We start from the raw sequence: 8,882 nt of genomic DNA, 5'->3' as shown, positions 1-8,882 counted from the left end.
TCTAAATAGGAAGACAATCGAAATGAACCAAAATGTTAGATATTCATAACTTTTAAACAAATCATCCCATTTTCTTACTGCATTCGCAGAAACTTCGCCTTTAACCCTGTAGCAAAATTGTCGGATACAGTTTGGTTGTCTGCCAGTCGATTTCATTGTGTTACCATCCACATGATCAAAGCAGGAACACGTGGGAAAAAGCTTGACATTTACGCACAGACCTGAGGTCTAGGTGTAGATAACCCAGTTTTGAGGAATTTCAGCCAGACAGTAGTTTATCTTTAGTGACAATGGTTTGCTGATGATAATCCACAACATGTTTTCAAATACCATGAATTCCCCAAGTGTCCTAGAATAATTGGTAGATCTTGACATAAAAAAGGAAAAAGAAAAAAAAAACAACCTTGACACAAAGAGAATGATTTGCAGATTATGTATTTTCTTTTCCTACTAACATTATGTTAATTGTCTGTGTACACATTCTTGTTTTTTAACAAAGCACCCAGTAATAACATGGTATGTCATGTCCATGGGTTTAAAACATCAAAAGTGGAGATGCAGAAAAAGAGATGGTAAAAAAATTGCGTAAGGGAGTAACAAACCCTCTGTTCCTTTCAATTCTCAACCCAATGTGCACTTTGTTTTCTGATGTTTATACAGCAGGTGTGACATCTGACGTGACAAGTTCAATAAAGCAATTTCAGTGGGTTTGCTTTGTCATGGCAGGATGACAAAATGCTTAGGGGTTTGGGCTGTTTCCATGGAAATCTATGCCAAAGAATTTCAGAACAAAAAGGACGCTAACCTCATCTCTGCAACTGCTCAAGTTCTTTTGCATGCATGTTTTCTTTGTTACCCCGTTGAGGATGAGTCCCGAGTATACTCGGGGCAGGTGTCTATGGGAAATGTGTGTTGTAGCAAAATCAGTCAGTCCTCAACGGTTAATTTGTGTGTTTTATTTTCTTTTTCTTTTTTGTTCTTGGTTGGGGTTATTTTTATTTTTCCTTGTTCATTCACAGTGATCAATAATCAGTACTTGATGTCCAAGTGTAGATATGGGAAAGAATAAAATAAAAATTGAATAAAATTATAAGAAGAAGAAGAAGAAGAACCAACGAAATTGCAGTTTAAATCTAGTGATGAAATCAAAGGAAGAACCAGCAAGACTGCAGTTGTAATCTAGAGATGAAACTTGAGATGAAAAGATCTGGGCCTAGTATCTCCTCCTTTCATAGTGGATAACTCTTGCAGGCTGTAATGCAAGATATGAGTCATATTTTGGTAGAGGGATTTTCAGTTTCAAACCGTCCGTCTAATACCTTAGACCTGCATACTCTTTTTGTGAAGTGGTTGCATCATTCCTTTTATTTTTTCCCAAATTTTTGTTTTTGTTAATGATAAACTCAAGAGGTGGAAGCTCTTAATTATGGACTATGACGAGTGTTGTCCTTGAGAAATATGTCATCCATCTGTTGCGAGTCATCAGGTGTTGCAATCAGCGGCCACTATTGGTCATCAGATGACCGAAGGTCAGTCTGAATTGCCAGCCCAAGGGACGACGTATCATTTGGAATCACTTCCCGATTGGTCACATGAGAAGTGTTAAGATTTGTGAATTGTAAAACGTCTCATGATTATCTACGCACAATATTTCTTGCAAGAACTGACAATATTGGCTAAGACCGAAAATTTTATTAAACATGCGTTTGTCAAGTATCAGAAGGATCATATTCTTGTCTATGAGTCTTGCCTTGTTTATGACAGAAAAAATAATAACAAAGCTGGACATTCCATAAATAAAAAAGAATAAAACAATAACTCAAGCAACAAGTTCATTGTAAATAATAAGGGTTACAGTAAATGACAAGTAAATGTGTAAAAACAAAATAATATCACACATAGCTTATGCTATAATGCATTATATGCATATGGGCTTTTTATGGACTGTGTATATAATAGACATGATGCCAACCCATTTTGATATCTACAATGACTTTTCAAAGGTAGAAAGCTTTCATGATATCACAAATAATTGCAGTCAATTACAAGTTTCTTCCACGCATGCATTAACCGCTGATTAATAACAGGTGTATAATCGCTCACATCCCCTCACCCAATTGAGACCCTGATGCAATAGATTGCAAAATGGTGATGTCGCAATGCCAATACTATGTCCAAACACCGGAGGAATTGATGATAAGGTGACTGCGACGGGTATAGACATGGTACCATCTCACTTAATTCACCTTTTCCTCATCATGAATGCTGTCCTTCCAACCTGGCAAGTCTGTTTAATATGCCATAACAAAAAAGAATTATTGGGTAAGGGATAAATTTTGGCTTCTCAATCTGCAAATACCAAAATTCCTCATATATGATGCAGTGACTATTCTTGGATAATTTAACATAATTAAAAGATTTCATTTCAGCTATATATTCATTTGTTGTTTTTTTCACCAAGGAGAATATTCAGTTCAGTTAGTCTAGACCAATAAAGGCATAATTTGCCATTTACAGATGAAACAAAAACCCAGCATGAGTGCTTTAGAATAATTCTAAAATGTGAGTTAGGGATAGAAACAACCAATGTAAAGATTTGAGTCAGTATAATCGACGTTAAGAATTGTTAAATATACAAAATGTGAACAATAGTTATCATAAAAATGTTTCCAGACTAAGCCGTCTACAGTTATGTTAAAAAAAATAAATAGTGATATCTGCTTACGTTTAGGCTTTATTGCAAAAATTCTATATGGTAAGATGTTTTGTGATACAACTTAGGTACACATATGCATCAACAGTGATATCCTGAACATTCTTAAAATCACTGCTCCCAAAGGTAAACAGGACCTTTAACTTATCACAGAATTCACTTAGTGCTCTCCGGCATGACAATCACTAATGAGCAACACATGTACACATGTATAATAGCGTATTATAAGGCAGAAGGCCATATACAAGTGTAGTCATTCAACTGCCTCATAATCTTCGTGCAGCCATAAAATATCTTTTGTATTGATAGTGTAGTTTGGGAGATTTACAGCAAAATATGATATCACCTTATTTTTTTCCCTGAATTATCTTCATCATGTTATGGAAATATTACATGATAGATTTGTTAATATAAAGTGTAAATGAGGCAGTTGTTCTGGGTCCACACTCTTAAAGATTCAAATTGACATATTGTCGTAAAGATACATACATTTTTTCCCCTTAATGTTTATTTTGCACATACTTTGTCTTTGTTATTTTATAAATGTAAAACAAACTTAATCAAAATGTATACCAACATACACATGCACACACACACACACACACACACACACACACACACACACACTCACATATACACACTTAGAATATTATGTTTATATGTTTATTGCTTCAATATATGGTTGGAGCCAAAGAGGAAAAAATAAATCGCACAAAATATGATTTCAAACAAAAATGATTGCACTTTTACCTGGAATCATTTGGACAAAACTCAACTTTGTTGTGAATGTTTCAGATAGCTTGTCTTTCTCACCAATAAAACTATCATGACCATTGACATGGTGCACCATGAGCTTGTAGAAGAATATTTTGATCTTTGATTGGTCAAATGCTCTTTGAAACTTCCTGTTCCATTTTTCTGAGAGAAAGCTTCTTTTTCTTTTACTGCATTTTCTTGTTTAGTTTTCTTGGAACACAGTCCAGCCCCAAGGGTGTGTGTCATTCCTTCCCCCATCCCCTGCCTTACTTGGAAAGCATCACTCTTTCTCCCCAGAGTCCAAGCTGATAAAGGTTCCTAGAACTGGAAGAAAGACGGACATCCAAGTAATCTTTGACTGCTCTGGTCTTTTCTCAGTTGGATAAGAATTAAAGGTAGGGAATCCCATTTGCATGCCTTAAATGAAGAGTTGTACAAATACAGTGGTATGTTGAAGAGAGTATCATTTTAGAAACTCCCATAAAGTATTGGAAGTGGAAGGTAACATTTAGTACACTTTTTTGACCGTTAGATTTTGAATTGAATTTTTTTCGGGGCTCACCGTAAATTCCAGTACATTACTAGGCTACCTTTGCAGACCCATGCACTGCATGTGTGTCCATCATGTATATTTTGTGAAGAAAGTTCATCAAAACTTACAAACATTTCTATATACATTCTTGCCACACACTCTATATGTTATTACATCAGCTCTTATACTTTTAGATTTGTGTTTATGGATAAAAAATACAGAAGACTGCAACAAAAAGGCGTAAGTGTGGCTGACATACAGAACTACTGAGTAGCTGAGTTTTGTGCATTATTCAAATTGTAGATAACTGTTGACTTCCAAATTTCTCAGCAGTGGCCTAAACAAGTCCCTTGAGGTTCATATTTAATGTTTTGCTGCATTTTGGGAGGTCTGTAAAAGGTATCCCCTACCTTTAAGGGGAAGGGTGCTACTAGTGAAGCTCAGTTACTAGTCTGATACACCAGACACTCAAGAGATGTTTGCCATACACTTTCTGTCAGTTATTAATGCTAAAATGCAGGTCATAGTTTCACAGACACAAATTATAGCTTTTGCAGATAGTAGGTTATACTTTGCCAAAAAAAGCTGCTATTTATCTGTGAGTCATGAAAGTGGACAGCCATATTTTTTGACCCCCCAAAAAAGTTGTTCTTGTAATTCAGGTAATTAACTTGCTATGGTTATGAGCTGCAAGAAAATAAAAGGAATTTGATTAATCACACATAATCATCTCTCCATTCCCCTTGGTTCTTTTTATATTATCTTCTTGTGATGAACTGCAAATCATCATTTCATTAAGCATGAGAAAAGGTCTTGATCAAGGCCCTTACATCTCAATGGATGTGAATAAATTTATTCCATGTCAACAAGTGATGTGATTGGCTCATTTCCACTGACATCATCACTTGCTTTCTTTCACTACAAAGTACATGTGTAAATAGTTTTTCCAATTGTATTTCATGGACTAGTCTTATACACAAAGACCCTCAAAAACTGTGACCATTGCTTTACTTTACACATTGATAATCAGAATGAATCTCCATGAGAAAAGTAAGTTGATACAGAATCCATTTTTCAACATATTTGTGATATCCACTGACTTTCAGAATGGGAATGATAGCACTTGCATATGGATTTTCTGAAATCAAACTGGTGATATTTAATTTCTCTCACTACCTAATGGCCCGTGTATTCCGTTGCTTTAGTCATGGTGAATTTATTATTATTATATTATCAGTGTCATTGATGAAAAAAAAAGATGAATGAATCGTGATTGGCAGTCACCATTCTGATAGCTTTGTGTATGAAATATTTTGCAGCCTGGAGAATATATGATGCATCACGCGGTACCCCGGGGTACCATAATGTGTAGCGCCACCTGACATCCACTTGAAGACAGCCGCAGAGAAATGCATGCACTGTGTGTGCGTCTACAGTCATTCCCATGCCACCGCATGTGATACTATGCATGCATGGTACATTTGTATGCTGTGCTAGCAATATAGCGTGTGCTCAGTGCAGTGCAGTGCAGTGCAGTGCAGTGCAGTGCAGTGCAGTGCAGTGGCTAGCGCGCGCTAGCTCCAGCACCAAAATAATTTCCCACTTTTTGGCACCCAGGGTACAACCTTCTAAAAAAAAATAATAATTCAACAAAATGGCTAATTTTTATTTGGTACCCCGGGATAACATTTATGTCATCATATGTAATATTGTTTCCACATCTGACAATGCAATCATGTTAAAAAATAAATAAAAAATGAAGAAGAAGAATAAAGAAAACAAGTGAAGAATCTATTTCGTAAGGACAGGAGTTTTTACAGAAGATCGTAGAAAGTAGCATGATACTAACATGAATCAATATTCTTGATATACAAATGATATGGAATTTACAATCTGTATGATGACCTGTCTGGAATTTAGTTTCAATGGAAGCAGTCTGAAATGCTAAGACTATTCTGTGGAAGACAGAGCGGAAGTGAGAGAGATGGAGGCTTCGGGTATGTCCTCTTTTGGTGTTGTTGGATTATGGAACACCTGTCTCATAGTATGGTTGTACCAGGAAGTGTCTGGAACTTGTGAGTGCCCCGCTCCTAGTGAGTAGGCTCCGCCCCATTGTCTGTGATGTCATGCATATTTAATGAGTTCCTTCCATTAAAACCGTAACTGGTTTCACTCAGGAAGAAAGTTCACAGAAAGTTTGTACAGAGAGTAAAGCAGGGAGAAAGATAGAAAGAGACCAAAATAAAGAGGAGGGACAGATGAATTAGAAGAGAGAAGGTTACCACAATGTCACTATTCATAACACATTTTATTCAGTTTGTCTTGTAACTTAAAAAGAAATGAAAAGATACAAATGCAAGAAAAAGTTTTGAGAAATACAGAGGTGTGGTTCCCTACCTCGCAATGTTCAGTATAGACATTGTGAAATGAATCCAGACTGTGTTAATAGTGTTTATAGTTTTCTTCCTGTAGGAAATATACATTGTATATAATTTGATTATACTTGAAACCCATGTCCCTGACAAAACTAGTTTCCATCAAGCAATTATTCTACTCTATGGTAATTCATGTCATCATTTTTCACCCCATTCTTCTATCATGCTTGCATATTTTAAAGAGAAATGATGAACACGCATGGAATTATGATCATCTCCCAAGTTTGTGTAGCTGATAATTCAAGGATATTTTCAAACATGATAATAAACATTCCACCACTAAATCTAAAGAAAACAAAAGCTCACATTTCAATGTGGATTGAGCAAAAGCAGCAATATCAGCAAAACACACCAGTGAAAGTCTGAGGAAAATCGGACAATCGATTTGAATGTTTTGAATTTTTAAAGTGTCGGTACCGTCATTGCTGGATGAGGAGGCTACTACAGTTCATGACATCATTTTGGACAACAATATAAAGAAAATGCAAGGATAATTTCACAAAATTCAGTTTATTTTGAAAAGTACACACCTTATCGACTTATGACTGATGTATGTTTAGGGTAATATTATTCCCCATACTTTCTGAAAGAGGTATAGGTCTAGTGCTCTTTCATTATGCTAGAAAAGTGAAAATATAAATTTTCTTCATATTTTCTTGATATTGTTGTCCATAATAACATCATGAAGTGTAGTTGTCTCCTTATCCAGCGATGATGACACTGAACTATTGAAAATTGATGACTTTTTAATCGAATCCCATATTTTGCTCAATTTTTCAGCGATGTGTTTTATTGATATTGCTGCTTTTACACAATCCACATTAATACTTGGGCATTGGTTCCTTTAAACAAGTGCAAAGCAGAAAGTAACACATGGGTTCATGCTGACTTGTAGTTTTTCAAGCTTTATTTAACATATCATGAAATATATCAGGGTCATCATTTTCAGAAATGATACACAGTATAACTTTGTCATTGATATCCAGTAATTAGTTTAGCATGGAACATGCAACATTTATGTTTCCATTGCATTAAGTGCCAAGTCCCTGGTAACACGTGTCCATCAAAAATCTATTTTGATATCTATTGCAGTGTTTGAATTAAATCTTGGGATCAAATGGGTGCCTTGTCTCTTTATACACTTTTCTTTGTCTTTGTTAGATTTATAGTTGGATGACCTTTCATTGATATAGAGTTAAGTCATTTGTTTTTTGTTTTGTTTTGTTTTGTTTTTTGTTTCAAAAAAACACTTGGCAAGTGATGGCACTAATCTTCCAGCCCTCTTGGGCAATTAAAGAATTTTGCTGGCAAGTAATATTTTCTAATTGATCCTATTATCATTACAGCAGCATGGATATTTATAGAAAGAACTATTGAACACGCTAAGCCTAAATCTTTTTATTAAAATACACAATTAGTATCACATCTATGATGTTTTGGATGTATGAAGGTTTGCTAACATTACAGTCTGTTACAAAGACAGAACTTGTGCATTGTATATATCTTGTTTCTACATGATATGTTTTCATTCTACAACCACCTGTAGGTACAGTGGTGTATAACACATTATATATTATGTATGCCAATATGATAAATGTTTTTTCAGTCATACATTGATAAGTTATTACATAATTTGTCTAATTTTGTGTAATTTTTTTATCCTTGCTCAAAGAAGACTAAACTATGAGAAGATTGACCTTCTCTATCCTCCCACAATATTATAAATAATATCCAGCAGACTGGACATTGCAGAATGTTTCATATAATCATTATATCTATACTCAAGTTCATTTTTCTGCTTTATGTGACAAAGACATTACGCAAGCACTGGCATACTTACCTAGTCATTTTGCACAGCAATAATAACCAATGCAATGCCATATTTATGCTTGTATAGTGCATTTGGTGTCTTTACAATATGTACACTTCATTTCAACATCCAGCACAACTTGAAGGAATATAGAAATCCTATCAATGCTATTAAACTTTTCATAACATGGAAGCCATTTCTCTTTCCTTTTCATGCTGCTTTGCAATTATTACTAAAAAGATTTCATGAAAAGCTTATCATTTTTACAGATGGAAACGTCAAATAAAGAAAGGTATTATTGGGAAAAAAGAATGTTGTATAAACAGATGGATGTTCAATTGAACAAATCAAAAAACAAACAAATACACAAGCAAACAATTTGAATGATTTTGGTCACGGCAGTGCATTGTTTTAAATAATTTGTGCAATCAACTAAGGTTTATAAAAGAGATTGTTTCCACATTACTTATGCATACCTGTACATCTAATAATTTCACAATTATAAACAACTCTCCCTCTGTAATACACAGAGCAGTCTGTGCGAGTACAATGACCAATATCATTAAAGCAAAAGGAATTCTTCCTCCTCGCTGGCATTTCCTCTATTCTCACAGGTTTTGATCCATCCATCAAACC

Source organism: Diadema antillarum, unplaced genomic scaffold (assembly GCF_040938485.1).
Source record: "Diadema antillarum isolate AM-2024a unplaced genomic scaffold, OU_Dant_1.0 scf00000207, whole genome shotgun sequence".
In the NCBI taxonomy this organism is placed as follows: domain Eukaryota; kingdom Metazoa; phylum Echinodermata; class Echinoidea; order Diadematoida; family Diadematidae; genus Diadema; species Diadema antillarum.
Note: the sequence above shows the minus strand (reverse complement) of the source record.